The sequence below is a fragment of the Aythya ferina genome (genome assembly GCF_964211825.1).
Source record: "Aythya ferina genome assembly, chromosome: 15".
NCBI lineage: Eukaryota > Metazoa > Chordata > Aves > Anseriformes > Anatidae > Aythya > Aythya ferina.
In genome coordinates, this window is record NC_140314.1 from 12388824 (window position 1) to 12416405 (window position 27582).

General features: G+C 55.9%; 1 long non-coding RNA gene across 1 annotated transcript; it reads left to right on the plus strand.

Annotated features, from left to right (window-relative positions):
• Window positions 1–9631: 9631 nt before the first annotated feature.
• LOC311445300 lies at window positions 9632–27260 on the plus strand. Its single transcript, XR_014698332.1, has 3 exons — window positions 9632–9741; window positions 24623–24880; window positions 25979–27260. It is a non-coding gene; the product is annotated as an uncharacterized lncRNA (long non-coding RNA).
• Window positions 27261–27582: the final 322 nt, after the last annotated feature.

The window sequence follows — 27582 nt, forward strand, 5'->3', positions numbered from 1 at the left end:
GAGTGAAAACCTTCCTTACCTGTAGGAGGATGAAATCGTCCAGTTGGAGAGGTCAACCAAGAAAACTTACTTTGTCTGTGATTAAGAAATGGAAACATTGCTGAGGGTCCAGCTGAGCTGGAGGTGCTCAGAAAATCAAGGTAAGTGGTGCAGAGCAGATGAGAGAGGTGTGGTGTTGTAATGAGGAATGAGTCCGGGACAGGACCCATCAGCCAGCCAGGAGGGGACAGGCTAGAGCCGCCAGCCATGCTGAAGGGATGAGAAAGGTATCGTTTGAAGTAGGAGGGTGTATGGAGCTGGGCATTGAAATGAAACAGCCGAGATACAAGCACCAAGGGACAGCTCTTGCTCTCACTGAAGGGAATGGACTGACTCCCATTGACGTCAATGAGGGCTGAACTGGGACCCTTGCGAGAACTATATTGAACACAGACAAATCCAGCAAAGTCAAAACAGATGATGCAGGCCGCTTAACACAGTCACAGGGAGCTTGTTGCGAAACCTCCTAACGAGGCAGTTCTGTCAAGCAGCCATTTCCAAGCCCAACAGGCTCCAGCCTAGGAAAGGAACATGGGAGGCTGTGGTGCTGGAGAAGGCACGCCCAAGATGGTAGGCAGAAATGGCACGGAGCGTGTCCTCATGGAGGCTGAACATAACCCCGCTGGTAACCCGATTTCCCCGACCTCCTTGGCTACCTCGCCGTAGCCCAGGGTGCTTTTTGTTCAGGTCTCCCTGTCCCGCTGATGAAGCTTCTCATGAAGCTGAAGGCGCGGACAGACCGGACAAGTTGTCATGGAGGAATCTGCTGCCATACATCAGCTGACGGCGGGGGGCATCCGCGTGCACACCCTTAATCCATGGCGCCTGCAAGCCAACTCGAGTTCGCCAACGCGACAGAACCGCACTGAGCTGGCTGAAATGACCTGATTTGCACGGACTAAGCGAATGCACATGGACTGCACTGCTGACGCAGTCAGTGGTTGCCGCGTGATAGCCTGTTCCTGTGTGTGCCTTCAGCCTCTGACTCATCGCCCCAAACTCTTCCTGCGCTGCACTTCTCAGCCTCTTGTTCCAGGTTTACAGCGCCTGCCTTCCTCTGGGTCGGGGATGTCTGTGATCCTACCCAGCCTCTTGTATCTCCAGAGAGTAGTTGTGGCAGATCTCGTGCCCTGCCCTGCAGACACACGGCTGCCTCCCCAAGGAAGGCTGTCCTCATCCTCTTCATGGCCAAGGGAACTTGGGCAGCCAGCTCCTCCAGGGGGTGCTGGACATGGCTTGGAATATATCACCCGTCCCCACAAACGTCCATCCTTTTCCTGTCCAGCAGGCCTCCTTCATCACCATGACCCACCTCTCTATCTTTGCTTTTTCCCTCCTCTCAGAGAAAGCCAGAAGATGTGGAGCACCCCAGTCAGGTCCACGGGAAGATCTGGGCAATATCCGCTCTCTGGCACAGTGGGACTTTGGAAGAGGTGAAGGAGTTTAAAGGAGAGGCAAGATGAAGTTACTAGTATGGATTGTTCAATTGAAAAGAGAAGAAAATGAGTTTTTGGATGCTCCTCTGAAAGCGACCTGGCTTGTCCATGAGGGAGGCCTGGCTTGGGCTGTACAGATGAAAATTTGCTGGAGCCACATTTCCTCCATACCACATCAAAGCAGAATTCAGTCCTGGAAGTTCCATCACCCCTAAACCTGGAGCTGCATGTCCTGGCGGTGGTATGAGAGAAGGGAGAGACCTAAATCAGGTCTAAATTAGCAGCCAGAAAATGGAGTGGAAAGAGAGCACTGGGATGGAGACAGGCAGGGGGCATTGTTGCTCTTAAAATGGTTCTGTGGCTCATGCACTGCTTAGCTGTTCGGGGAAGGGGGGAATTTCACCCTTGATTCCCCCCAGACGGATTGGGCCACAGCTTTGCCTTCTTTTTCACCCTGGATCCACTGAAACAGCAGCATCTTGGGCAGGGAGCAGCCTCCTTGATGTCAGAGTAGTGCTTTGTGGAGGAACCTGACAGGGAAACCCTGAAGGTGGGGGGAAGCAGGGGCTGCACTGACCACTGAGGCATTGCCTGAGCTTGCAGGGATGGAGCGAGGAGAGCCAAAAGCTCAGCAGTGTTGGAGCTAGCAGATGTGAAGTGAGCAGAGAAGGGGCTCTGAGCATCTCAGCAGCTAAATGAAGGCTGAGCAAGGTGTGGACTTGCTGCTTCCTGGGGCAGAGGACTGAGAAACAGGATGGGGAAAAGGCAGAGGGACTCGACACTTATTTTGATGCTGGGACCAGTAACGTTTAGTGTCTTTATTAATGACTCAGAGTGCACTCTCAGTAAGCTTATGGTTGATACCAGATTGAGGGCAAACAGTTGATACATTGGAGGGCACAGCTGCTATTCAGAGGGACCTTCACAAGCTGTCATCTATTTTATGCTGTGATGTGCGTTTCAAGGCTGATGGCCTGCCTTTTCCCTGCTGCCTGGGCTGCTCGTTTGCTTCTTGATTGCATTTCAGGCAGCCTCTCTCTGGAGATGATGGAAACAAGTCTCCTTTCTCAATGTAAGCAGCTGAAGGGACTGTTTCGGACTTCTCACATCTCAAAGCAAGTGGAATTTGCACTGCGAACCCTACTTTCATGCTTGTGGATTTCCTGCAGTAGCAGCATTGCCAGGAGCCACATGTAAGCTACTGTACCAGCCCAATGTGTTTTGCTGATGACTTGCCTGTGGGCCATAAAGTGGGAAGGCGGCTGTGTCTGAGAGGAGGCACCCTCTTGGAGGATCCCTGCCCCAGGTTAGCTCTCCAGGCACAGCCTGGCACGGAGCTGCATCTCTCTCTGTGCTAGCTAGCAAGGGGACCGTGTTCTGTGAGAGGAGGAACCGCAGAGGTCCACACTGAGTTGCAGAGCAGTAGCAAAGGTGGTGGGAGCACATCAGCAGTGCCACCTTGTTAGCTGTGCACAGCACATCAGCACTGCTGCATCTTCTGGGCAGCATCTGGGACAGCCTCCCCCGGCCGTGCTCCTCCTTTTCTTTATTAATGGGCACATTGTAAGATGGAGTGGTATTATTTATAAGACTGATTTTTCTCTCTCCTTTGTTTCTGCCTAGCAAACAACGTCCCCCTCCGCATCCCACAACTGTTCGCCTCCTTCAGATATCCGTGTGGGGATGTTTGTTGATGTGACAGCATGCAGCAGCCAGCGCTGCCAAAGTCAATGCGTCCTGTGTCCATTCTGAGCAGGCTGGGACTGTTGGCTTCGAGTCTCCTGAGAGATCCCAAGGCTGTTTGTTGACTTTGCCCTTGGCCAGTGTTAGATAAATAGTGAACGTGTATTATTTTTGTGCTTCTTCCTCTGAGCAGCTCAAGCGCTACAGTGTCAGTCACTGACATCAGTTGTTTCCCCTGGATTGTGTTCTGAGTGGAGAAAAGTGATCTGTGAAACCTGCCTGAAAGGGTGAGGAAATCGTGGCCCTTCCTCCTGTTCTGGGGCCTAGATGTGCTTAATGCTACCTGCCCTTCTTGGGCGCTGCTCTCCCAAGAAAGGGGGCTACTTCTCTGCGTCACATCCTGGTGTTCTTGGTCATTTCTCAGCGTTATCCACTGTGTTTTATGGCTCTTGGACTCTGTGTCAGATTTGGGTGAAACAGGTCAGCGGGCTCCCGAGCTGTTGGGGATGGATGAACAGACATAAATAGCGTGATTGCATAAGTTTCATTTCTGTCGCAAACCAGACCGAAACAGCCAGCTCCACCATTCCCCGTTGGATAGCTTGCAACCGAAAGCATTGCCGAGGTAATGAGAACAATGCTTCCTGGTTCCTGGACAGGATCTTCCCTTGGTGTAAACTATTTCTATGCCATTGGAAGCAGTCAGCAGATGCTGATTTGCAGCAGCTGGCTTGAGACTGCAGAGCACACTGCCCACTGGACTCCAACCAGCAGAGGACAGACACGATGGGAGAGGTGACCCAAACTGTTTCTGGACTGCTCAGCTTTCCTGGCTACGTGGAGTTTCTGTTTGTGGCAGTAAAGTAGAAGATGAAGGCTAGCCTAGCCCTGCAGCACGGTACTGTGCTTTGGTTCTTCATCCTATGTCAATAAACTGTGCCTGATCTATGGGATTAGGTGAGGTCACTGTTCCCTTCCCTTCTGTGTGCCCAGCTGCCCTTCCCACAGCACTCAGCAAGGGAGAGGGCAGGTCAGACAGTCTGTAGTTGGCGTGGGTGACGGTTAGCACAAATACCACATTATAAACCACAAAAACAGTGAGCAGCGGGGCTGCTCTGGTGCGATTCAAGGCTCTCTAAGAAGAACAGGCGAGATAAGGAAAACCAGGCAAAGTGTCCTTGGAAAGATAAACGGAACAAAACAAAGCAAGTTACAGTTGAGTTGGGAAGCAAGCTCAGCGCTGAGAGCAGTGAAGGTGGTTCTAGACAAAGAACTGCAAAAATTTTAAAAGGGAGTCAGAATACAGAAAATATGAGCAAGTGAGCGGGCTGTAACCTCCATGGAGCCTGCAGGAGGCATGGCTCCCCAGCACAGCCTCTCCACCTTCCTGACACTCCAGAACTGTCTGCCCAGCACCCTGAGACACCCCTGCCCGACACCCACTCGCTGAGGAGAGGTTATTAATGCAGGTGATTTTGAGCACGTGGGCATAATCATGCCAAGTGCTTTTCCATCTGGGTTTCTCTCCTTCCAAGTGTGAATTGCCCCTCTACTGGGGGGTGTACATGGATAGGTGCCACGGCACGTGGGAGCTGTGTGATGCTCACAGGGGTGGCTGGCAGTCCTGAGTTAAAGAGATGTGCATCAAGTCTTTATTTTAACAGGAGATGGGCTCAGGGAACTGGGTGCTCAGGGGACAAATTATTCAGGGGCATAACACTGCTGCTTGTGCTCCCATGGAGGAGCTGGCCTGGAGAGCAGGCGCGGTTCAGAAGCAGGCAGGACAGCGGGGATGTGTCCAGGGGCTGAGCAGCACAGTATTGAGCCTCCAGATGTTGGCCTTCGTAAAGCTGCTCCTGGGATCTCCTGGAGATGATGGTATGTGCTCACTGTCTCATCCGGGCAGGCCTGGACACCCAGACACCATAAGATTTTGGCTGCAGCACCAACCTGAAAGTCTTACTTGGTGGCTGTGTGCACCCCTGCCTCCCGAGGCTGAGAGTGATCTGTGCATGAATGCATTTTGCAGGATGGTGGGAAATGGAGGCACTGAGGTGTTGCTGTCGAGGCATGGGTGTTGCTGAAGGAAACACCTTCCCTCTGCCCCACGTGTGGGCTGCAGGCCATGCTGGACCACAGAGGTTCGTGGTGCTCATTGGGATCCTTCCTTGTTTTTTGACTGTACACCTGCGCACACATCCTGCCCCAGGGAAGGATGATAGGATGATGTCCTTACATTACCCAAACCCTTTCCATTTGGGCCCAAGGGCATCCACGGCTGAAAGAGGGGGACATCATAGTCGCCCCTTGTCACAGCAGCTCTTCCCAGTGCCACCCACAGCTGCTGGGAGCAGCCCCGCACACGGGTCCTGGCTCCACCAGCACCTCCTGTGCTGGGAGCACGCTGCCTTCAGCCAGGCTGGCCCCAGGGAGAAGTGTGGGACAAGCACACAGAGCTAAAACCTCTCTGCAGCCCTGCCTTGATGCTGGCCCCAACACGGTGCCCTTGCTTTGCTGCTGGCAGCACTGGCCTCCAGCCCTGTGCCTCCGTGCTCTGATCAATGAGCTGCCTTGTGCTGATGAGACCGGCTCAGCAAAGTGGTTTTTTGTCCGTCCAAGCAGGGCTCAGGGTTCTCCTGTGCCCGCACATGTGCCAGGCAGGGGCATGGTGCTGAGAAGACAAGGTGATGTATCAATTGCTGTAAAGAAATTGGACAGTCCCAGGGCAGAGGGAAGCGAGTAAAAGCTTGCAGCGAGGAGCTGCTTCAGAGGAGCCTCCTGCTGAGCCACAAAGGGCTGCCTGGGGGCTGAGAGCGGGTGCTGAGCGGCTCTGTGCCACAGCCAGGACCCGACACGCTCTGGAAAATGCTCCTGCTGAGCTGTGTCCCTGGTGGCACACCTGGCCCGAGCTGCTCGGAGCGGCTGCAGGGCTCTCGGGCCGCGGGAGGGAGCAGCATCCCAGCTACCGCGCTGCTGGCAGCGCAGCCTGCCAGGGAATTACGGATTAATGTGGAACTGATCTGAGATGAAACACTTTGGATCAGGACCACAACCAAAAATATTTTGAGTCGGATCAAACTGAACCAAACAAATCTGTTTGTTTCCTGCTTTCCCAGCAGACAGTCAGCCTTAAAGGTCACAGAGCTGCAAAGCGTGGCTGGGCACAACTGCATTTTTCTTTAGGAAAAGGAAAAGGACAGAAAATTCCTGAGCAGCTGCCCGATGGGTGAGAAAGGGGCTGAGTCACCTCTCCTGATTTTAGGGCATTTTTTGAGGAGCTGAGGCTAGGAGCCCTAGGATGGAGAGAGCCAGGCATCTCCGGAGGGGAGGTCCTGGCTCCCCAGGGGACACAGCCAGCAGGGGTGCAGCTGACCACCTGCATCCTCAGGGATGCTGAGGAGAGGCTGAGGCTCCTCCGAATGGCTGTTTGAGCTCCTGGTGTGGGGAAGCAGGAGTCTTTCCAAACCTTGGAGACTGTGTCAACACGGCACGAAGGTATGCAGACAGGTTTAGGCAAAGAGGGAGGAGAACAATCAGACTTATCCATTCCGACAACTGCTGATTTGATAACTCCCTGTGCTGTTAGCTGGCATTAGCCCGTGACCCAGAGGCAGAAATCTGCAGAGACAGGCTTTGTGGCCATTCCAGCTGCTGATCGCCTCTTCTGAAGAGCAGGGTCCCCATCCTGTGGCCATCACCCTGTGGGGATGCTGAACCCTGCACCAGGCAGCCCGGGGGCTGTTCTCACTCACGTGCTGCTGCGGGGAGCTCCTGGCGGGGAGCCCTTCTGGAGGGGCTGCTGGGGGGCTGGGGAGCTGCTGGCTCCCACCCAAGCACTGGTTCCCTCTGATTGAAAGCTGAGGGCTCTGCTGTGCTCCCAGCTCAGTGCTGTGAGCTCTCCTCAGCTGCCGGCCGGTCCCCGGGGCCATCTCACCCGGCACTTTTTCTGCAGGTGGGAGCAGCCCGGAACAGAGTGGGCTCCCAGCGAGGTGTGTGATGCTCCACACGTGGCCGGCTGCAGCCCCTGGGGACCTGCAGGGCTGCCGCCAGCTCCTGCAGCCTTCCCGGTTCCTGTGCGAGCCGGGATCTCCCAGGCAGGTGCCTGAGGGAGCAGCCTGGGAGGTTCCTTGTTGCAGCTGAGCCTGGCGTGAGCAGCAAACCGGGGATGCTCCTTCTGGAGAAGCAGAGCAGGAGCCAGACACGGATGTGTGCGAGCAGCTGTGTACACGTTCCGATGTGCGTAGGGACTCACGGGGTGTGCTCAGCCTGCGTCCTTCGTCCCCGCTGGTATACTCGTGTTTACTTGATGCAGGCTCGTTTCTAAACTAAGAACATGCACTTTAAATTTGGCAATGTCTCTTTAATTCAAAGAGCATTTAAGATGCTCAGATGGATCTGGCAACTGCGGTCTGTTTTTATTAGTAAAATGATAGCGTATGATATCAAAGTCTGTTTTCATTGCCCTTGCTGAAAGAGATGCCAAATGCAAATCCATTTAGAGACGCAAACCGGATTTATAAACTTCCTTTTGCTGTGCCTATTAAACCGGTGACAAGCCAGGGCCTTGGAGTTCCTCTCCTCTTCCAGACTGGGAGCTGGGTGCTGCCTTGCAGCGGTGCCTGCCGGAGCAGCGGCAGAGGGTGCTCTTCCCCAGCCCGGAGCTGGCCGCAGGCAGCCAGGCAGCGCTGCCTGCCCAGGAGACACGCAGCTCTCCGTGCCCGGAGCCAGCTGGAAAGTGGACGGGAACAAACTGGCAGGGCTCCCCAAGCAGCTCTGGTGGAGGCAGCAGGGGAGGCCCACGGAGCTCTGCTCGGGGAGGCTGCTCGTGCCTCCCCGCACCTCCTCCTGGCTGTGCCCGCAGGCTCACCGCAGTCAGCTCGGTCACCATGGCCCACGGGACAATCCTGGGGGTGTCCTGGGGTGTGGGGATGTGCCCAGAGCCACCCTGCAGCCTGTGGCACAGGAGAGCTGCTCTCAAACCTCCCTGTCCTTGGGAACATGCCTGGCTGCTGGGGATTTCTGTGGGTTCCCTTGGGCAGCCTCGTCCCTTCCTCTCTGTTTCTTGCCCAGGACTCAGGGCCCTGGCAGCCACGTTCAGAGGTTGGACCAGGCGATCTTGGAGATCTCTTCCAACCTAGATGACTCTGTGGTTCTTTGATTCTGTGATCCATGAAGCCCAGGGAGGACACCTATGTACTCATCTCTGTCTCCGTGACCATTCATCCTGCTCCACGGAGGGGCTCACATGGAGCTCTCCTTGACATCCTGCCCCCTGCAATGCTGTGCTGGGATGGCTGTGCAGGGCCGAGGTGCTGGGCAGGGTGCTCTGCCCGTGCTCACTGTGTTCACCCTGTTGTTGAGCTCTGCACTGGATCGAGCTGTGGTCCTCCACCCCTCACAGCCACAATTTCAGTTAAATGCAGAGTACATCACGTCCCTGGGTAACGCCACCTGAAAGGAAAGTGTCAAGGGGATTCTCGTCTGCAGATGGGCCCTCACACTCCTCCAAACACCTGTAAGGGACCTCCCCAGTCTCAGCATTTCTGACTTTCACATTGTCTCCTTGTAACATCCCAGCAGCTGCTCTCCTGGAAGTTCTTCTGGGAACGTTGTGACCCTGATCCCAAATGCTCGAGGGACGCATGTGCCCAGCACAGTGCCACAAGGCACAAAGGAGCAGCACCCCACAGCCCTGTGGGTGCAGCCCCCCTGCCGGGTGGGCATCCACACTATTGTAAGCCCAGGAGATGAAGGGCTTGTGCAGCGTTAGCAGCATATACTCATTATGATGGTCCAGAATATTCATTATTATCTTTTTTTTTCCCAAAGCATCTGCAGTCCTGGGGACACCGCTGCTGAATCTGACCTGAATCTTCCACCTGATGCACCTGGCACAGGGAAGGGGAGAAGAGAGCCCAGGCTGCCTGTGACTGATGGAGCACATGAGGCTGCTCGAGGCAGAGGTGAGCTCTGGGGTCATGGGGACGGCAGAGGGGTGCTCAGGATGCAGGGGAGAGCTTTGGTGCCTGCAGCATTGTCCCTGCTCTGCCTGCAGCAGGCAGCACTTTGGCCTGGGTATGGTGCAGGGCATCAGCCCGCCGTCCTGTCCTCCTGTGAGGGGTCGTGGCCTGCCAGGTACATCCTTGTGGTGCTCAGGAGCGGCCGCTGCCCCAGCTGGCACTTCCCAGCTGAGAGCACAGGCGGAGGGAAGTGATTCACTCAAAGCCACCCAGTGAGTCAGTGGCAGAACCGGGAATAAAGCACAAGTCTTCTCCTGCTCAAACCACTAACTCAGCCAGCTCCTCCGGGGAGGTCGGGTGCGTTCAAGGGGACCATGAACTATTCTCTCGCCTGTTTCAGCAGTTTCCAAAGAATCAGGGCTGTGGAAATAATCCAGTCCCAGCTTCTCAGCAGAAACTCTGCTCCAAACTGCACTTGTGAGATCAGTTGTTTAGAAAAACATAATGAGCCCAAGTAACGAGGCTGCTGCTCCTGCCAGGGTGTAGCACGAAGGTATTTGGGCAAGGGAGAGAGCAGCGAGCTGGGTACAGAGACCCTGGCTTCAGCGACTGTGCAGTCTCAGGTGAGTCTGAGGTGCCTGGGGACTTCTAGCATGGGTTCAAACAGCTCAGCCACAGCAGCTTAATGACTTACTGCCCTTCCTTTCACCACTGTCCCTGTGCACACTCGTCTGCACAGCCTCTGGTGGAGCTGGCTGCAGTGTGAGGAGATGAGGCTGCTCCCTCCAGCCCAGCCAGGCTCATCCTCTTTCCCTGCTGCCCTGCAGCTGGGTTCTGCACCACACAGCCAGCAAATGAAGCCTGCCCAGGCCAGCAGAGCTCCTGCCTGCACCCTGTCCACGCCGTCCCTGGGGTGCGCAGCTTGCTCTGCCCCCCAGCATCTGGCCATGCCGCCCTGCTGTGGGCTGAAGCCTGACAGCCAGGGCTGACTGGGGAAATGAACTGGAGACATGATGCTTCTCCTTCTCCTTCTCCTTCTCCTTCTCCTTCTCCTTCTCCTTCTCCTTCTCCTTCTCCTTCTCCTTCTCCTTCTCCTTCTCCTTCTCCTTCTCCTTCTCCTTCTCCTTCTCCTTCTCCTTCTCCTTCTCCTTCTCCTTCTCCTTCTCCTTCTCCTTCTCCTTCTCCTTCTCCTTCTCCTTCTCCTTCTCCTTCTCCTTCTCCTTCTCTCCCACCTTCACCATCGCAGCACCCAGGGGTGGGAGCTGGCACCGGGCTGGCCACTCTCCTGTCCCATGTGTGGCAGCCCTGCTGCCCTTTCCACCCAGCTCTGCTGCCTGGCTGGGATTCGCCTTTCAGAGCAGCTTATCTCTGTTTCCAGTGTGCGGGCTCAGCCAAGTTGTGCATGTTTCTTGTTTGTTTGTTGTTTCAGCCCTACGCTCCGCCAGCCGTGGTGGCAGGCAGCGCCTGCAGCCAAGCCCACAGCGACCACAGGGGTGGACCTTGCTAAACCTCGCAGCCGTGCTGCTGGCGTGGCCGGGCCAGCCCAGGCGGCTGCCGTGGCAAGCGGCAACGGCCCCCGTGGAAAGGCTGTTTGTTTACCCTGGGCCACAGGCGCGCTCGTGCGGAGTCTGTGGGGCATGGGCCAAGCCGCAGTGTCTGGCGAGCAAATGCGAGGGGCTGGAGCGCGCAGGACATGGGAGCTGTGGTTTCTGCAGGCAGAGGAGCTGGTGCATGGCTCCGGCGGCAGCTTGGAGGAGAATTCGCACCAGGGTTTGGAAAGGAAGGGATGGGGAGAGCCCCGGCCCTCTGCGGCTGTTTGGGTTCCCATCGGCTGCTCCGGAGGTTGGTCTCACATCTGCTCCCTTTCCTGTACCATGGTGGTGGGAGCCTGTCCTGGCGGCTCCTGCTGCTCCGGGCAAGGGCTCAAGGGGTGTGAGGAGGTGCTGCTGTCTTGGCTCAGAGAGCCCAGTGGCTGCAGCCATGTGGATGCCTTGCTGGCCTGGTGATCCTGCTCGTGATCCCAAGGTCTTCTCAGGATGGATTGCTCGGCTGGAGAAGCCAGGCCAGCAGGTGGACAGCGCTAACCCCTCTGCATCTCCACTGGAAATGAACTTGCACGTGCCCAGCCTGGCGGTTCCTTTCGGAGGAGAGGATGTGCCTCCACCTTCCTTTCCCCGGTGGAACCAAAGCACAACCTTTTCCTGAGGAGGCAGGGATGGAGGCCTGCTCTGGACGGGCACCCTACCTGCACCCCTTTGGCAGGCACCGCTGCGCTGAGTGTGCAGAGGCGTGAGGAAGCGCAAGGCCTCCGGTGCAGCCAGCACCCGATGCCACCCCGACCACCCTGCCTGATGGACACCCCAGGCACCCCGTTGGGAACATCTCCCCTTCAGGTGCCTGTTTCCTCCGGCTAGCTGTCAGGCACTGGTTCCCAGCCACGGAGGAGCACTGGGCCGCTTTGCTGCTGCTCCAATACCCAGCGAAAGCTGCCGGGGCGGCTGCGGAGCCAGCGCCCTTGGGGAGGCAGGGGGCGGATGTCTGCATCCTCTTCTGCACCTCATTAACAACAAGGCGTCCCCTGTCACCAGCTCGCCGCAGAGCCCTGCGTGGGATCCCACTCCCCCCAGGCTGCAGCGCTCAGTTCTCCCCCGCCTGCTGAAAACACCAGGGGGGCTGCTAATAACTTTGCCAGGCCGGGACTGAGCTGGGAGGGCTCCAGCTGGCGTGCTGCGGTTAGCCCAGGGCTCAGCAGTCCTCTGACACTGGAACCCCAGTGGGAGAATTATTCCCACACGGGCAAGCAGTCAGAAATCAGGGCCAGGCTCTGTTCGCTCACCCTGGGTGCTCTCAGTGTCGGGATAGTGTTACTGTCATTGCTTAAATTGTGCTGCCTCTCACAACAGGCAGGGGGAGAGGGGAAGTCCGGAGGGTGCCCCTGTCCCCGTCATGCGTGCTCTGGGATGAGGTGAGGGGACCCTGTCCTGCATGTGCAGCCCTCAGCCCCATAAATGAGCCCTGTCCATGCTCAGGAGATGTGGTGTGGACCCAGTGCAGAGCCCAGCCAGCTGGGCACGACCTGGGCCCTGCGTGGTGTAGGGTCCAGCAGCTCCTGTTGGAGGTGCTGCCGTGGCAGGATGGGGTACAACAGCTGTCTGGGACGAGTTATTGCCCTGCAGCTGCTGGTAGTGGCAAGACCAGCACCGTTATGCTTCCCCAACAATCTCTTTATACCAATTTCATGCCTTGGATCTGCCCAAGATCTGCCCTTTTTCTATACGGAGAATGGCACGCAAGAGGCTCCTCCTCCACCCACAGACCCTGGCCCGCCGCCACTCTGTTTGGAGACCGTGGCAAAGTCGTGCCACACTTTAATTACATCAATTAATTCCTGAATACCAGCCTTACTGTGGCATGGGGCAGGGCAGGGGGGCTGGGAGCTGGGCGCACAAGTGGGCTGTTGTATTGTCCTCCTGTCTCATCGCCTGCCAGGTCCCACTGGCCTGCCCCCGCTCTCAGAAATGCCTCAGCATCCTTGTGGCCTGCCTGAGGCTGCTGGCTGCAGCTCCTCTCCGAAGTGGATGCTCTGCACCATTTCTGAAGGCTCCTTGTGCTGGGGGAAGGAAGAACAAGGGCTGAGACCTTCGGAGAGGGCTGGGGCCCAGGGGAGCTGGCAGCACCGTGCCTGTGCCTGGTGCTGCCCTGGTGCCACTGTCTGGGGGTGCAGGTTCTCCTCCTCAGGGCTCTGCTGCTTCCCAAAAGGCTGCCCATGGTGCCGTGCACTGATGTGGAGACCAAGGAAGAGGGACCTGAATGCTTGTTGGACCTCCCTGGGGAAAAGATGTGCCCTCTGCAGTGATGCAGGTACCAAGCTGCCCTCCTCCTTCGTGAACCCCAGGAGCTTTGCCCAGAAACACTCTAGAAAATACTGCCTGGCCCTTGCTGTGCTGCTCTCAGGGTCAGGGCTTGCTGTCAGAAGCCGCTGCTCTTGCAGGCTGGGCAGGACCCACTGATGTCTCCCCATCCCAAGGGCCTCGCAGTGGTTTCATGGCAGAGCCCCTGCTCAGGTTGGGCTGGTCAGGGAGCACCCTCACGGCTCCTTTCCCCTTGTGCCTAGGAGCCCCTCTGGAGCCCCTAGCTCCAGAGTTAAGGCCACCTTCCTCCTAGGTTAATCCTCTTTTGCTCCGAGGGTGTTTTATCTGCAGCCATGTAAAGATTCCCGGCAGGGAGCTGGGGCTGTGCTGGGGGGGAGCAGCCCTGGGCAGAGGCCGGGTGGGCAGAGCTGCCTGCTGGGTGCTGCTTCGGCAGCAGGGCCAAGGCAGCGGCTGTTGGTGGCCCCCCTCCTGGCAGAGAGCATTTTGACAAGGCAGTTAAATTCAGCCCATTGTGATGCTATCTGCAGGAGCTCCTTTTGTGGAGGGTTTTTGCTCATTACGTGGGGGCATCTGCCAGCATTTCCCAGCCGCAGGTCCCAGCCTCAACATTGCTTCGAGTGCTGTGAGGTACCAGGAGCTGAGGCTTGTACTGCTGCCCCCCCTTCCTAGCCCCCACCCCAGCCCCCTGGTGCTCTGCTCACGTGCTGGAGCCCTGCTCACAAAGTGAGCTGGCAAATGATTAACGTGTGTGTGAAAGTCAGATGTGCTTTGCATGGATTGCATGCAGCTGGACCAGAAAGGAGGGAGAGAATGAAAAAGGGGAAGAGGAAGACAGAAGAGAGAAGAGAAGAGAAGAGAAGAGAAGAGAAGAGAAGAGAAGAGAAGAGAAGAGAAGAGAAGAGAAGAGAAGAGAAGAGAAGAGAAGAGAAGAGAAGAGAAGAGAAGAGAAGAGAAGAGAAGAGAAGAGAAAAGAGAAGAGAAGAGAAGAGAAGAGAAGAGAAGAGAAGAGAAGAGAAGAGAAGAGAAGAGAAGAGAAGAGAAGAGAAGAGAAGAGAAGAGAAGAGAAGAGAAGAGAAGAGAAGAGAAGAGAAGAGAAGAGAAGAGAAGAGAAGAGAAGAGAAGAGAAGAGAAGAGAAGAGAAGAGATACAAAAGAAAGAAAGACAAAAGAAAAGGAAAAAAGAAAAACAACAGAGATCAAAGCGTCCTATGGAAGCAGCCCAGTCTCATGTGCTCCCTGAGGTGCTCTGGTGTTGGATGGCATGCCCTCAGAGCTGTCTGGAGGAGAAAGACAGGGGCTTTGCTGTCTTCGTCCTCCTGGATGAAGCCCGGAGCCCTGAAGGGTGCTGGGGGGGAGCTGGGGGTGGCTGTAGGATTCTGCAACAATGTGTGTGCAGGTGGCCAGCCCCTGGGGAGCCTCTGGGGGCCAAGTGGAGCCCCAGAGACTGTCATGAGAATGAGTGATGGGAGGAGGCAGGGTGCTGGTGGGGGACATCCTGCTGCCCCCGATCCATCCTGGCACAGCTTTGTGCACAGAGCAGCCCCTTGCAGTCCCAGGGTGCTGCCGTATGTGTGCTTGGGTGGACTCCTGGGGGCCACGGCACCGGCTGGGCAGGAGCCCTGCTGGCTCTGCTGTCTTTTCCCAAAAGCACTCAGCCCCCGTGGCTGCCTCTGCGCTCGTCTCGTGGAGCTGACGCCGTGTCAGCACACGCAGGCGCCGGATCATTCGCAGCTAAAATGTTCCGTTTGCAGCAGAGGGTTAGAAAACAAACAGCTCTTCCAAAACAAATGGGACTCATCGGCCCGAGCAAAGGAGAGAGCTGCCAAGAGGCTGCTGGGAGTAAAAGGCCACACAAACATTGGTTTAATCCCTCCGTCCTCCTGCCGTCAGCAGGGATGCTCTAGCAACATCCCTGCAAGCTCATGCCCCGAGCTGCTGAAGGGCACCAGGGGCTGCCTGGGGGTCGCTCCTTGCCCCCATCTCCTGAGCTCCTGCCTGTGCCTTTGGAGGGGAGCAACCTGCAGGGGCACAACAGCGAGGACCAGGGGCTCTTTTCCTCTTTGTTGCACGCTCCCCTGCTCAGTTGTGGTGAAGCACAGGGCACCAAGCCCCCTTGGGCTGCCCCAGTCCCCAGGATGTGTCCATCCACGTGGGGACAAAACCGGGAGCATCTGGTCCAACAGGAGAGCAGCAGAGGGCTGGCTTCGTCTACATGCCCCATCTGTGGCCACCGAGCCAGTGCAGTGCCCAGGCCATGGCTCTGCAGGTTCTTGGGATCCCAGGAGTGGAGCTGGTGAAGGAGAGGAAGAAAGGTGGAAGGTTTCCTTCAAGGTGCAAAGAGAGAGGGTGAGAGGTGGCAGCATGAGCTGGAACAAAGGAAATTCACAGTAAATGCAAGGGCAAATCATGAGGCCATCGTGAAGGTAGTCAAATATTGGAGTAGGGGCCTGGAGAGGGGTTGGAATCTCTGCCTTTAAGGACACTCAGGTCTTGGCCAGGCCAGCTTGGGAGCAGCTTGCTTGGAGCTGGCTCGGGTGGGAGTGGGGCTGGGGGAATCCTCAGAAGGGGCCAGAGCCCTGCAAGCCCTTCAAGAGGTGTGGAGCTGGGCTGGGGACAGGGTCCCTGCTGGAGGGGGCTGTAGGTGAGATCCCCACACTTGCAGCCCAAATGGGGCAAGAGCAGGGGGGCACAGGGACTGCTCCCCTTGCTCCCCTGCTGAAGCCCTGCGTCTGTCTGCTGTGTCCTTGCACCCTTGTTCCTGGATTCATGCTTGGCTCTCGTGGCCTGGAGACCACCCTGCTTCCTCCTGCTCCTTTGCCTCCTCTCATTCTCCTTCAACATTTTGCTCCCCAAAGGCCCAGCATAGGTGCCCTATGCGCATGGTGCCTTGTGTTGTCTGCTTCGATCTTGATCACCAGAACCACCGAAAAGGCAAATGTCCTCTGCAGAACCTGGTACAAATCTCAGCAGTATCTGGAAAGTGTAGAATCCGCTCAGAAAATGTCTATGGAAGCGGAAAAAAATATCAAAAGGTAGAGGAAAGAGAGAAGAAGACAGCCCAGCAGACAGACAGCAACCCCACGAGACCTTCCCCTCGGGAGCAGGAAGTGGGAAACATAAGGAGCCATTTATTTTAAGTAAACTATAAATATCGGACTACAACAAACGCATGTAAGAAAAGAAAAGTTGGTCCAAATCCAAAGATTTCCAAGAGGTCTTGAGCAAACATGTGTGATTGAGTCTGGCAACCCTGTGTGTGCGTGTGTGCTGGTGCGCGTGCTAATCAAGGGCTGCAGAGCAAGATAGAGCGTAATCCCCCCAAATGAAAACCAGATCGAATTAAAAATCAAGACAAGAATGCAACGGAGTCTCGAGGCCAGTGATAAGATCAGTGTGCGGGGGGTGGGCCATGTCCCCTTTTGGTTTGTCAGCGTCTGGTGGGCGCACCCGCACGGGGCCTGCCACGGTCAGGGAGGAGCTGGGGTAGCGCTTCTCCACCACCAGGACCAAAAATGCCCCTGGAGGGGTGCTGGGGAGCGTGGCCTGGCATGAACAGAGCTCCTGTTTCAGGGAGACCGCCGAGGTCTGGTGGCTGGTCATTTGGCACTTCCTTGGGGGTGCCCGTGTGCGTTATTGCAGTGAAATGGGGGGTCCCGCAGGCAGCAGAGCCCGGCCGTCAGTCACCAGGGTGTGGTGGGGGCCCAGACTGTGGGCCAGGAGGGACCACTTGTCTGTGTGGTACTTTGGCGGCACTGTGGCTCTGCTGTAGCCTCAGCTCAAAGCCAGCAGAGCAGCTTGTGGAGCCAGGGATTGAGGCACACCTCGTCCTGGCTTCTCGATGGCGGAGCAGCTCTGTGCCAGCACATGCCGCCCCTGGGCCCTGCCTGGAATATGGATGGTGCTGCAGGCGGCTCTGGGGCTGGGCCCAGACCCAGCCTCTCACCTCTGCTGCGAGGCATTGGCACTGGGATGCCTGCTGGCATCACCTACCAAATCAGTCCCTCACGCCCTAAACTGGCAGGCTCAGAAAGCAGGTCCTGGGACACAGAGCTTCGGCCTCAGCCCACAGCCCTGCCGCCCGATTGCACCTTGCCAGTGCTAGTGGCTCTGTGGTCATACTTGGGCATCTTTCAGCTGATCTGACGAGCTCAGTTTACGCCTGTGTGCGCACAGGCCTTGGCAGCCTGCTCACAGAGTCCTGCTTTAACCTCAGGCTGGGAATAAATCTGATGGGCACGAGGTGCCGGCCCTTGTCACGCTCCCAGGCTTGATGACAATTAACATATTGCTCCGTGAACGGTGCCTGCTTTGTGTGACCGCTCTTATCTCAGCGAGCTGACATGTTTTGCCCTGTATTTTCACCCATGTGAAGTATCACCCTGGCCCTACAGGCCGGCTTGGCTTTCCCACACTGCCCTCCCGGCAGCGGGATGTGCCAGTGGTTCTGCTGTGAGGTACGGCCCCATCCCTCCTGACAGGGCCCGAAGCTCAAAGGAGGCACAGGAGGGGGGACAGGGACCCCTGCAGCACCCCTGGGGCTGTGTTGGGGATATGAGCGGCTGCAGAGCCCACAGTGAAACCTGTGGCAGGTTCACCCCAGCAGCCTGGCTGCTGTGGCTTGTTGTTGTTGGATGCCCACCTTGGCGGGTGGCTCGTGGGCCTGCGTGCTGCTGGCACGGGGCTGCTCCCTCTGAAAGGGCTGTGCTGGGGTGGGCGGCCATCACCTGGCAGCCAGGACCCAGCAGGGCTTTGAGGTCCTGGTCCTGCTGTGCTGGGACAGTCCCGCAACGTCCCCACTTGGAAGCCCCAGGATGGGGCAGGATGTGATGTGCCACCTCCAGGGTGACGGCTGGTGGCTTCCCAGGGTGGCCGGTGCCCAAACTCATCCCACACAGCCCTTTTTGTTCTCTCCAGCTTTCACCAAGTTGGAGGGTGCTGGAGTGAACCAAGCCTGGCCAACACTCACTCCACAATGCCTCATGCTGTGCACGGGAAGCCACCAGAGGGAGGTGTCCATCCCCTCAGCTCACAGCCATCAGTGCTGCCTGTTTGATCCTTCAGGAGAAGTACCCAAGTGTGCTCAATGCCAGATGCGTCTGCGGTATTACAAATAATCCAAGTAACAGATTACTGTGTCACCACTTGTTTGCTCTGTGTGCCACCAGCATTGTCTTACATCTCTGTGGTCACTGCGGCCTCTCCAGCTGCCATCACTTGTCACCATCAGTCACACGCACTACCCTCAGACTTGGCCATTAGGCAGATTAGCCTTAATTGGTACTGCCCGTCATCACTAATCATTATCTTCATTGTCAGCTTCAACACCACCCAACGCCTACAATTTCCACTTATTAGGAGCGTGGAGGATTCTTTGGCGCGTGGTGTCTCTGATCCCAGATCAGATATCCTGTCTGAAGGGGACTCCCCAGCTGGGCGTCACGTGCGGGGACCCCAGCTCCGGGAGCGGGGTCTGCTGGTGCTCCCAGCACGTTGAGCAGCTTTGTCTCCTCTTGGCTCCGAATCCCGCTCTTGTTTCACCTGCTGCTGGCGATGGGAGGCAGATGTGGTGAAATGGGACCCATCTCGTGCTCCCTCGGGGCCTGGGTGAGCTAAGGGGGCTTGGGCCATCACACCAGGCTGCCCCAGGTCTCTGCTGGGACTGCGTTTTGCACAGGCTGGAAGTGGGACGTGGCAGCAGCCAGCTCCCTCTCCATACCCCTAGGGTTCTCAGTTGGGTCCCTCTCTGTTTCCACGGGCTTTTTGGGCAGGAGCAGGCACCCAACGGGTGGGCACATGGGACTGGTGTCCTTCGGCTGCTTGAAGGTTTGCTGCCAGGGTGCTCAAAGCAGGGCAGGCGCAAGGCAGAGGGATGGTGCCCATGGGAGGGCAGAAGGCACAATTCCTGTCTGATGTGCTGCCAGTCCCGGAGAGGGGGGGAGCAGCTGTGGCGTGTTTAGGAGGGACACAGAAAATATCGAGGTGGGCTATGGGGAAGGTCAAACAAACCATTTATTTTCAGTCACAGTGGTCAGATGTGAGCGTCTCTGTTTAGGAATCACATCCAGATGCTGAAGTTAAACATCTGGGCTTCACCCCTGTGTTTTGTCTACACCCCCTGAGCGCGGCACAGCCTTTGGAGCCATCTGCTGAGGCGCTCTCACCTCGTTCATCAGCCACCCCTCACCTCCAGCCAGGGCTCCCAGATCCCCTCCGTTTCCGCAGCTGTCACTGGTGCAATGAGCCCACAGGCCTCAGATTCATGGGTGTTTTGCTCTTGTCCCTGGGGAGGTGGGGAAACAGCAATGTGGGAGCACTTTTGGTACAGCTTTGAGTTGGTCCTTTCATGTCCTGGAGAAGAAGAGGGCTCTTTGTGCCAGGAGGGGGGTGGACAGAGCATTCTTGTCCCCAGCAGGGAGCGAGGCTTGGTGCTCGCTACGTGCCTCCAGCCCTGCACCCACGGGGTGCCAGCCCTTCCATGGAGGTTTGTGTGCCGGGCATCTGCTGCCCAGGCAGCTCACGTCCTGTTGAGCAACTCAGCTGGCACAAACAAATCAATCTGTGGGAGGAGGTCTTGAAAACCTAAGTGCAGCCAGTGCTGGAGCATAGCTGGCGGTGTGGCCATGCTGCAGCGAGGCTGGTGCCGGCCAGGCTTGTTCCTGCAAGGCACCAGGAGCAGGGTGACCCTGGTGGAGACGGGGCTGGGTGGGCAGGGGGCTGGGACTGCCACAGCTGCCCCCACAGTTCCAAGTTCCTGAAAATCTCTGCAAGAGAAAGACTCTCCCGGTGTCCCCAGCCTGCTCACATCTGTCTATCACCCAGTTTCCAGTGCTGCAGGCTTGGGAAGGCTGCAGTGGGGCATTGGAGAGCCCAAAGAGGGACCTGAATTGCAGCTGTGGTGACAGTCCTGCTTTCCTGTGCAGGAGCCCGAGGCTCAGTATATTTTACAGTCTTGTACCAAGGACACTCATCACCTCTGGAACTGGCTGAATAGTGAAATTGTTTCCTTTCTGGAGGTTAACCATTAGTGACTGATGGCAGAGATGGGGTTTTGAAGCAGAGCTGGACAAACACAGCACTGAAATCTTCCTGGGTACCATGGAATCTTCAAAATTCGGATTTCAATTTAAATACCCCAATTGATTCTTCTTGTTCAGAAGGGACTAAAGAGCAAGAAGCCCGTTGTTCAGCTGGAATCCTCCATCCTCAAAGCTTGATGGTGGCAAAGCATCCTGTGCTGCCTGTAATAGCTGCACTGTGTATCAAGGAACCCTGCACTTACTGCTTCCCACCCAGAGACCTGGAACAGGCTTACCAAGAGATGTCCCTTCTGTTTCACACAGGGAAAACAAAGCCCTGAGACACGTCCCCTTCCCTAAGGCAGGCAGCAGAGCAGGGGGCAGAGCTCTGGTCCCCAGCACCTCTCTGTGATGAGCCTGCTACAAGGGGACCTCTCCAGCAGGGTTCTCGGCTGCTGACAGAGGAGGATGAGCCATTGCCAGGAGCAGAGATCACAAACCTGGATGGGAAGTGCAGCTTCATGGTCAGCGCTTCCTTGGCTCAAAACTTCAGGCACATAAAGATCAAAGAGCTTTCCCATGCTTTGCTTCATTCTTCTGCTGGGAAACTTTGTAAATGTTCTGGCACAGGCAGCCTTGAAGCACCTTCTCAGTGAAGATCAGATCCAAGATAATAAAAGAGAAATTTGGTTCCTTTCAGGGCTTCCAAGGGGAAGGGATTCTGAGCACAAGCTGGAGCATCAGAGCCTGGGTGTGTTGGCAGTGCCCCCGGTCCCATCTCCTCCAGCTGGGGCTGGGAGAGCCGCTGGCTCTGGGTCCTGGATGCAAGGCCCAGTCCCTATTTCCCAATGGCTGGCTCCGTGCACAGGCAGCTCTGCTCGGGATGTGTCAGCTGCGGGCAGGCAAAACTGACCTTCATGTGTCTGGCTCCACAGGGCGCATCGTCCTTCCTTTGCTTTTTTTTTGGTATTTTAATCCTTTCTTTCTTTTTTTTTTTTTTTTTTTTTTTTTTTTTTTTTTTCCCCTGAGACTTCAGTTCCACCATGCCGAGGTGCAGTCACACGTGGTGGTGGGGCTGATGCTTGCCTCCTCCTGCGGAGGGATGGAGATGGGGGTCAGCCCAGCAGGGCCAGCAGCCCCGGTGTGCTGAATGTGCTCTGTCTGCTGCCTGCCCATGCCCTGAGCCTGGAGAAACGTGGGGACTGGCTGCAGGGAGCTGAGCAGCAGCCGCAGGGACCATGCGTGGTACTGCTATCAGCAGTCCTGGCCCTCACCTGTGACATGAGCTCTGTCCTGCCATCAGATTTCTGGCCTCCTGTTCGGGCAGGCCAAGCCTGAAGAGACATTTGGAGCTGATTAATTAGCCAAAGGCAAATAGGTCTAGAAATAAGGAACAGCTGGCCACCTGAAATGGAGACCAGCAGTAGGTTTATTTCAAGGCCAGAGGCAGCAAGCAGGAGCTTAGGAGGGTTTGGGGATTTGTCGCAGCTAATGGCTGTGTGACAAAGTCTCCTCATCCCTGGTAGCAGTCCCCTCGGGGCTGGCTGGTGATGCTCTGCAACACCTCAGCTGCAGTTTCTGTTTAGCCTGGCCAGCAGGAAGGCTTGCCTTGTGCCTCCAGTTGGCTGTGGTTCAGAAAGGGATCAGAGAAATGCTGGTGAGTGGGTGGCTGTTGAGCTCAGTGATTTGGGTGTCCCGGAGAGCCGACTACTGCTGGGAAGGTCTCTCTTGAGCTCTTCTATTTTTCCCCAAACATCCACAGTTAGCTAATACTGGACACCCAACCCTGGCCACACAGGCCTTCTGATGTAACCCCGTGCGGTGAATTGAAATGCATCCCCGTGAGCTCCCTACAAAGTTCATCTTTCTGGCCTCTTTTTTTGCCTCTTCTTCCTGAGCGTAGGTCCCAGAATTTGCTTTTGTCCTCAAGAGGCTGGAAAAATCAACTTGTTAAAATCTTCTGTGGGATGGAAAGTTCCAGAAAGAGGGAAAAAAAAAAAAAGAGGGCAGAAATTCTCAATTCAGCAAACTTCATTTGCTTATCCCATGCTCCAGGCTGTGCCCTCCGAGCTGGCCAGGAGGCTCCAGCCTCTGCACCGAGCTGCACAGGGACTTTGTCCCTGCAGGCTGGGGCCCTTGGGGTGGGACTGGTGGTGTGCAGCAGCAACCTGCGATGCCAAGACGGGTCACGGGATGCTGCACGGCGAGCTGACCTCAGACTGCTCTGCTTCGGCTCTACAAGCCTGAGGCTTGGCCTTTGGGGGAAAACCAGAACTTTCTTGCGGGGAAAAACATTACTTTTGCAGAAGCTGTGTTTTCCACCAGAAAACTGCTGACCAGAAACGCTGTGGGCAGACAAGGCTTGGCTGAATAAGAGTGCAGCCCTTGTGTGGGGTGTCCCAGAAGTGGGGTGAGGCTGTGCCTGCTGTAGACACCTCTGCTCTGACCCCGAGCTCATCAGACGGGGGGCTGAGGAGTCCAACCACCCGCCCTGGGGCAGCAGCTTGTCCCTGCAGGAACGACAGATGACCAGCCAAAGGCTCCCTCCTCATGTAACTGGAGTCTGTCATCATCACACCAGTTATCTTTCTCTGTCCCAGTTCTCCCACATGGGGAAGAGGCTTAAAAGCACGTGTCTCTGGCTAGGTTGCATTTTCCTGGTGGAGGAGGAGGAGGGGAGGTCCTAGATCTCATCTCACACCTGGGCTCTCACTGGGTGCCCCCACTGAGCCTCTCGGTCCCCGTGAGGCAGCAGGACGCTGAGCGGTTCTCGACGGCAGGCAGGCACAGAGAGCATGCAGCCTGCACCTCGGCCAGGTCTGGCGTTTCTTCGTGGGAGAGCAGCAAAACAAAATGTCTTGTCTCTTTAATTCCCCTCCGGACTAGGTGTCTCCATGGCCTCCTGCCCCCTCTCAGTGTTGTTATTAGGCCCAATTTGTGCAGCAGATTAACTTGTCCCTGAGGTTGGAAACAAGTTTCCATTTTCTGTGAAAACACATTAATTAATAACACTGGAGATGTTGCCGTTTTGTCCATCTGCAGAGAAGCGAGGTCTGACAGCACCTAACACGAACCAGCTGCTCCCTGCTCCGAGCTGCCCCGGGCACTCCCCCTGTCCCGTGCCCAGCAAATTACAGCGTCTATTTTGGAGATTTGGGGCCGGGGAAGCCACGTCCCCTCCGGCTCACCTGGGCTGCAGGGGAAGAGGTGCAGGATGTCGAGCACGGCCACGCTGAGAGCTCAGGCTTGCGGTGATGCCACGGGGATGAAGCACCGGGCACTCCGGGCTGGTGCTGCTGGCATGGTAGGGGACAGGCTCCCCATGGGATGAAGGGAAGAGCTTGGATTTTGCTGCTCATGGGGCACTGGCTGGGTTGCAGGTGGGCACCATGAGCACAGGGCTGGGCGGTGTGGGATGAGGTACAGCTGCGCTGCGACTGCTTCCCCAGCACTGGGCTGCTCTTGCTGGAGCCGCAGCCTGCCGAGGGAAAGTTTCCAGCCACTGTGGAAAACCCAAAATGATGAGTCAGAGGGCTCAGAAACCAGAAGGTGAAGGAACAGACGGCTGTTTATTAAAAAAATTTTGCAATCTCACAGTTTTTAAGCTCATCTTGTTGTTTTTCTGGCTTTCCTAGACAATCATGTTGGAAAGGTGTGGGCATGCCTTGTCTGTGCCTGTCCTTGGGGACTTTTTAATGGGTTGGCAGGCTTCAGACCAACTCCGACACTGGATCCTGCAGGTTATGTGGCAAGATGCCACTGCCTCAAGATCCAGACCAGAGCAGCTCCTCTTCCAGTGACCAGAGGGATGTGGTGGGAGACGGCTTCGATCTGGCTCCCTGGTGGGCACCGGTGAACCCAGCCAGGAGGCGAATTCTTGGAGAAGTGGCCAAGCTGCTCCTGGGGCTGGTGGCATCTTTGTGTGGATCTCACCTGGTTTCTGAGCACGTGGGGTGGAGCTGGAGCATTGCTGTGAGCTCTGGGGGTCCCCATGTGAGTGTTTGGTGTGGGATGAAACATGTTGGGGTGCTCCCAGGCTGGTGGGCTCAGTTCTGCAGGAGCAGGAGCCCACTGCTGCCTTCCTGGCTGCCACGGGGCTGCTGCTGGGCAGAGTCAGCCCCGACCGGCTCAGCGGTCGCGGGGTGGTGCTGAGGGGGGGTCTTTTCTCTCAGCAGACTGCCACTTCTAAGCCCATCTTCATAGCGCGGGCTGGCTTTGAAGGAGAGCTCCCAAGTATGCGTTTCATTAAGATTTAATAAAGCAGCTGCCTGCTCCTGAAGCACAAAATGATTATTAGACCCTTTATTGAGGATTAATAGCTATGTAATCAGCACGTATCTGGTTCCTACAGGCATCTATTACATAGCTTCTAAACCTCAGTGAATATGTTTCTAATTGGCCTTTAAGAACATGCTGTTGCTTTATTAAGCCCTAATTAAATGCATATTGGGTGAGGTCCATTCAGAAGTGGTTATTGTGAACTACTTGTCATTACCTAATATGTGCAACCTAATGTGTGTTCAGCTTATTTGCTCTGTTAATTATTATATTTTATGGCCTTTGTTTGGGCTTTGTGTCTGTAATTTGGATCGCATATGTTGTTTTCCCCCCTGTTAGAAGTGTTCTGAAGCCGTGGGTGCTACTGTCCAGGGAGCAGAGGACTGAGCAGGCATCGCCAGGGCGGGTGGCAGAGGTCCTGCAGAGATCCTGGTGTTGGCACGGGCTGGCTCCTGCCTGAGCTCCTGCAGCGAGGAGGCCACCACTCGGACCTCAAGCAGCTTTCCTCCCTGCCTTGCTCCTGGTCTGCCAAGCAGGGGGCAGGACTCCTTTGCTGTCTGCACGTGGGCTCAAAGCTCCGTCAGTCATCTCCTACAGGTATGCAAGCCCGTTCCTCAAAACCTTGTGTCCAAAAGCTGTGATGCACCAGGTATGATAATTAAGGGATCTAGAGGAGATCAGAACATAGACGCTGGCTGCACAGCAAAAGGGTGGATGCAGTGGGGATCTCAGCAGAAATGAAGGGCTGCAAGGGCAGCTGGTCAGCAAGGTGCTGACGGGACAATGCTGTGTCCGACCAAGCAGGTTGGCTGGGAACCAAGTGTTCTGGGAAGCTACTTGGACAGAGGTTTGGTTCAGGACCTATTTTTTATTTTTGTTTTTCAGTGCCAGAACATCTCAACTCAGCAGGTTCAGGACAGGACAGGTTTGGGAGGAAACGACACTTTACTGTAATTTGCTGTTGTGTCATCTTGTCTAAGGCAGAATGGAAAAGTCAAAAATCAAGGAAAGTCGGAAGTGGAGCAAAAATCCTTCAGTTTGCCCAAAGCAAGCCTTTTTTTTTTTTTTTTTTTTTCTTCTGAGGGAGAGAGGAAGGAATTTTCCATTGTTGGAGAATTTCAAAACTCCCCAGAGCTGCTGGGAGGGGACCGTGCCAGCCGTGAGCACTTTCCCAACACCCGGTTCCCATCCTTGGCTTGGCACTGCCGCTGCCGTTTCCAGTGGACGGGGGCAGTGTGGGGATGCCTCCACGGGCAGTGCCATGAGGGCACGCGTCTCCGTCCAGCTCTGCGGGGAGTGCATGCTCTGCATGGCCAGAGGCACGTAATTAGGCATTTAAATGGAAACCAGCTCATCCGGGGACTGTGCTCTTTGCAATTTGGGCTGCCGCTGTCCATCCGTGCTCCGGCATCCTACATGGGGTTAGGTTCAGCTCTTGGCCCCGTGCTGCCCTGTGTGGGCTCTGGTCAGGTCCCTGTCCCTCCCGGGCTGCCTCTTGGTCCTCAGCCTGGGCTTTCTGCAGCTCTGCCGTGTGACTGCTGGGATAAATACAGGCGGATGCTCTGATTCATGGAGAATAAGCACCTTGCCCCAACTTTCACCTCCAACTTGAACTGCCCCCAAGTCAAACTCGCTAACATTTGAAAACGTTTGGTTAACTCCCCTCCCTCGCCTTTATTTTATTTTTTTTTTAAGGTTTTGCAGCCTTTGTACTTTCTACATCCCTGCTGGAAGCAAAGGTGCCAAAATACTTCGCGAAAGCCTGTTCTTGCAGTACTTCCCAGACCTTCCCGCACTAGGAAATGCCGGAAATCGTGGGAGCAAGGCTGCTCCCTGGAGAGTCCTGACACAAGTTTTGCAGACCCTGAAGATCTGGAAAAGCCTAAACTTCCCAAGACATGGACTTCTCTCCAAAGCCAACAGGAACTCGGAAACTTTGGGCCTCTTGGTTTCGTTGCTCTGTAGACCCTGAATCTTTAAAGTCAACCTTTGTTTTATATTTATACGTTGCACGAATATACCCTTATTTTTCTAATTAGGGAGTCTGGGTCAAAAATTCCTCGTTAAAGCTGCCTGCAGGCCAGAGTTTGTCTTGCTTGACTTGAGGCCAAATCGCAGAGGTATCTGGGCTTGGAGCTGAATCTCCTCGCCTGCCTTCTGAGTTGGTGGAGTAAGACAGAGCTCGGGGCAACTCTCCCAGCAAAAGGGCTCCTCTTCCCTGTGCCCTGCAAGGGAGACCAAGCATCAGCGTGAGCCAGCCTGGTGTGGCTGGACACCCAGCTGCATGCTGGTGGCATGGGGAGAAGGATGGAGCCTCGATGGGCTGAAGCAGCATCACTGAGGTTAACAGGATGGGATACAGGGGATGTTCTCCTCTTCTGTCTGAATTTCAGTTGGCACAGAAATCCCCATCTAGCTCCCACCCATGACCTCAGATTTGAAAAAGAGAGAGTTCGTTTTCCAGAGAAAAAACACTGTGGGGGATCCCATTTTTCGGGGCAGGGCAGAACTGAGGCCCTGGAGCTCGGCTGTGGGGCCACTGCCTTGGGCCAGATGCAGCTCCTTGGCCCAGTGCTGCCAGGCTCGGCTGGGGAAGCATCAGGGTGTGTAGAGCGCGTGGGTAGGCGAGGGGCGTGCGGGACGTGCTCTCCCCAGGCACACCAGCTCTTCAGGACTGGTTTGGGTTGAAGTTTAAGAACAGCAAACTATTGTCTGTTCATTTAACAGACCGTTTCCCAATGACTTTGCTCCAGGCTAATTAATTTCAATGGGTTTCCCCTTCCTGTAGATTTATCTTGCCTTTCTTCTCGTTCCTAGAAAATGCAAGGGAAAGGGGAGAAGAAGATGCTTCCTTTGGAAATATTGCACTGCTTACCTGCCCTGGAGGGGGAGAGATGAGGATTCACAGGAAAGCTGGAAAAGGAATCTTCCTTTTGAAATTTCCCTTAAAATAAAAAAGTAACAGTTTTGGCAAAGCCTTCTGGCCGCAATCTAATCTTGTTCCATTTCCAGACAGGGATAGAAGCCTTGGGGTACATTTTTCTGCTGTGTGGAGCCTCCTTTCAATTTGCTCCCACTCTGGTGGCAGCGTGGGGCTGTACCCTGGCACAAGGCACCCTCAGCCCCTGTGTGGGTGAGCCCAGAGCGCCGTGAGCTGCCGGCCTGGGTCCCTGTCCTGCTCCCCCCCACTGGGGTGGTGGGCTGTGGGTCACTCCCCAACCACCAGACTTTGTTCAGCTCATCCCGTGCACGGTTCCCATCCGTGCATCTGTGGTAGCTGAGGGCTTGAGCGACGTGAT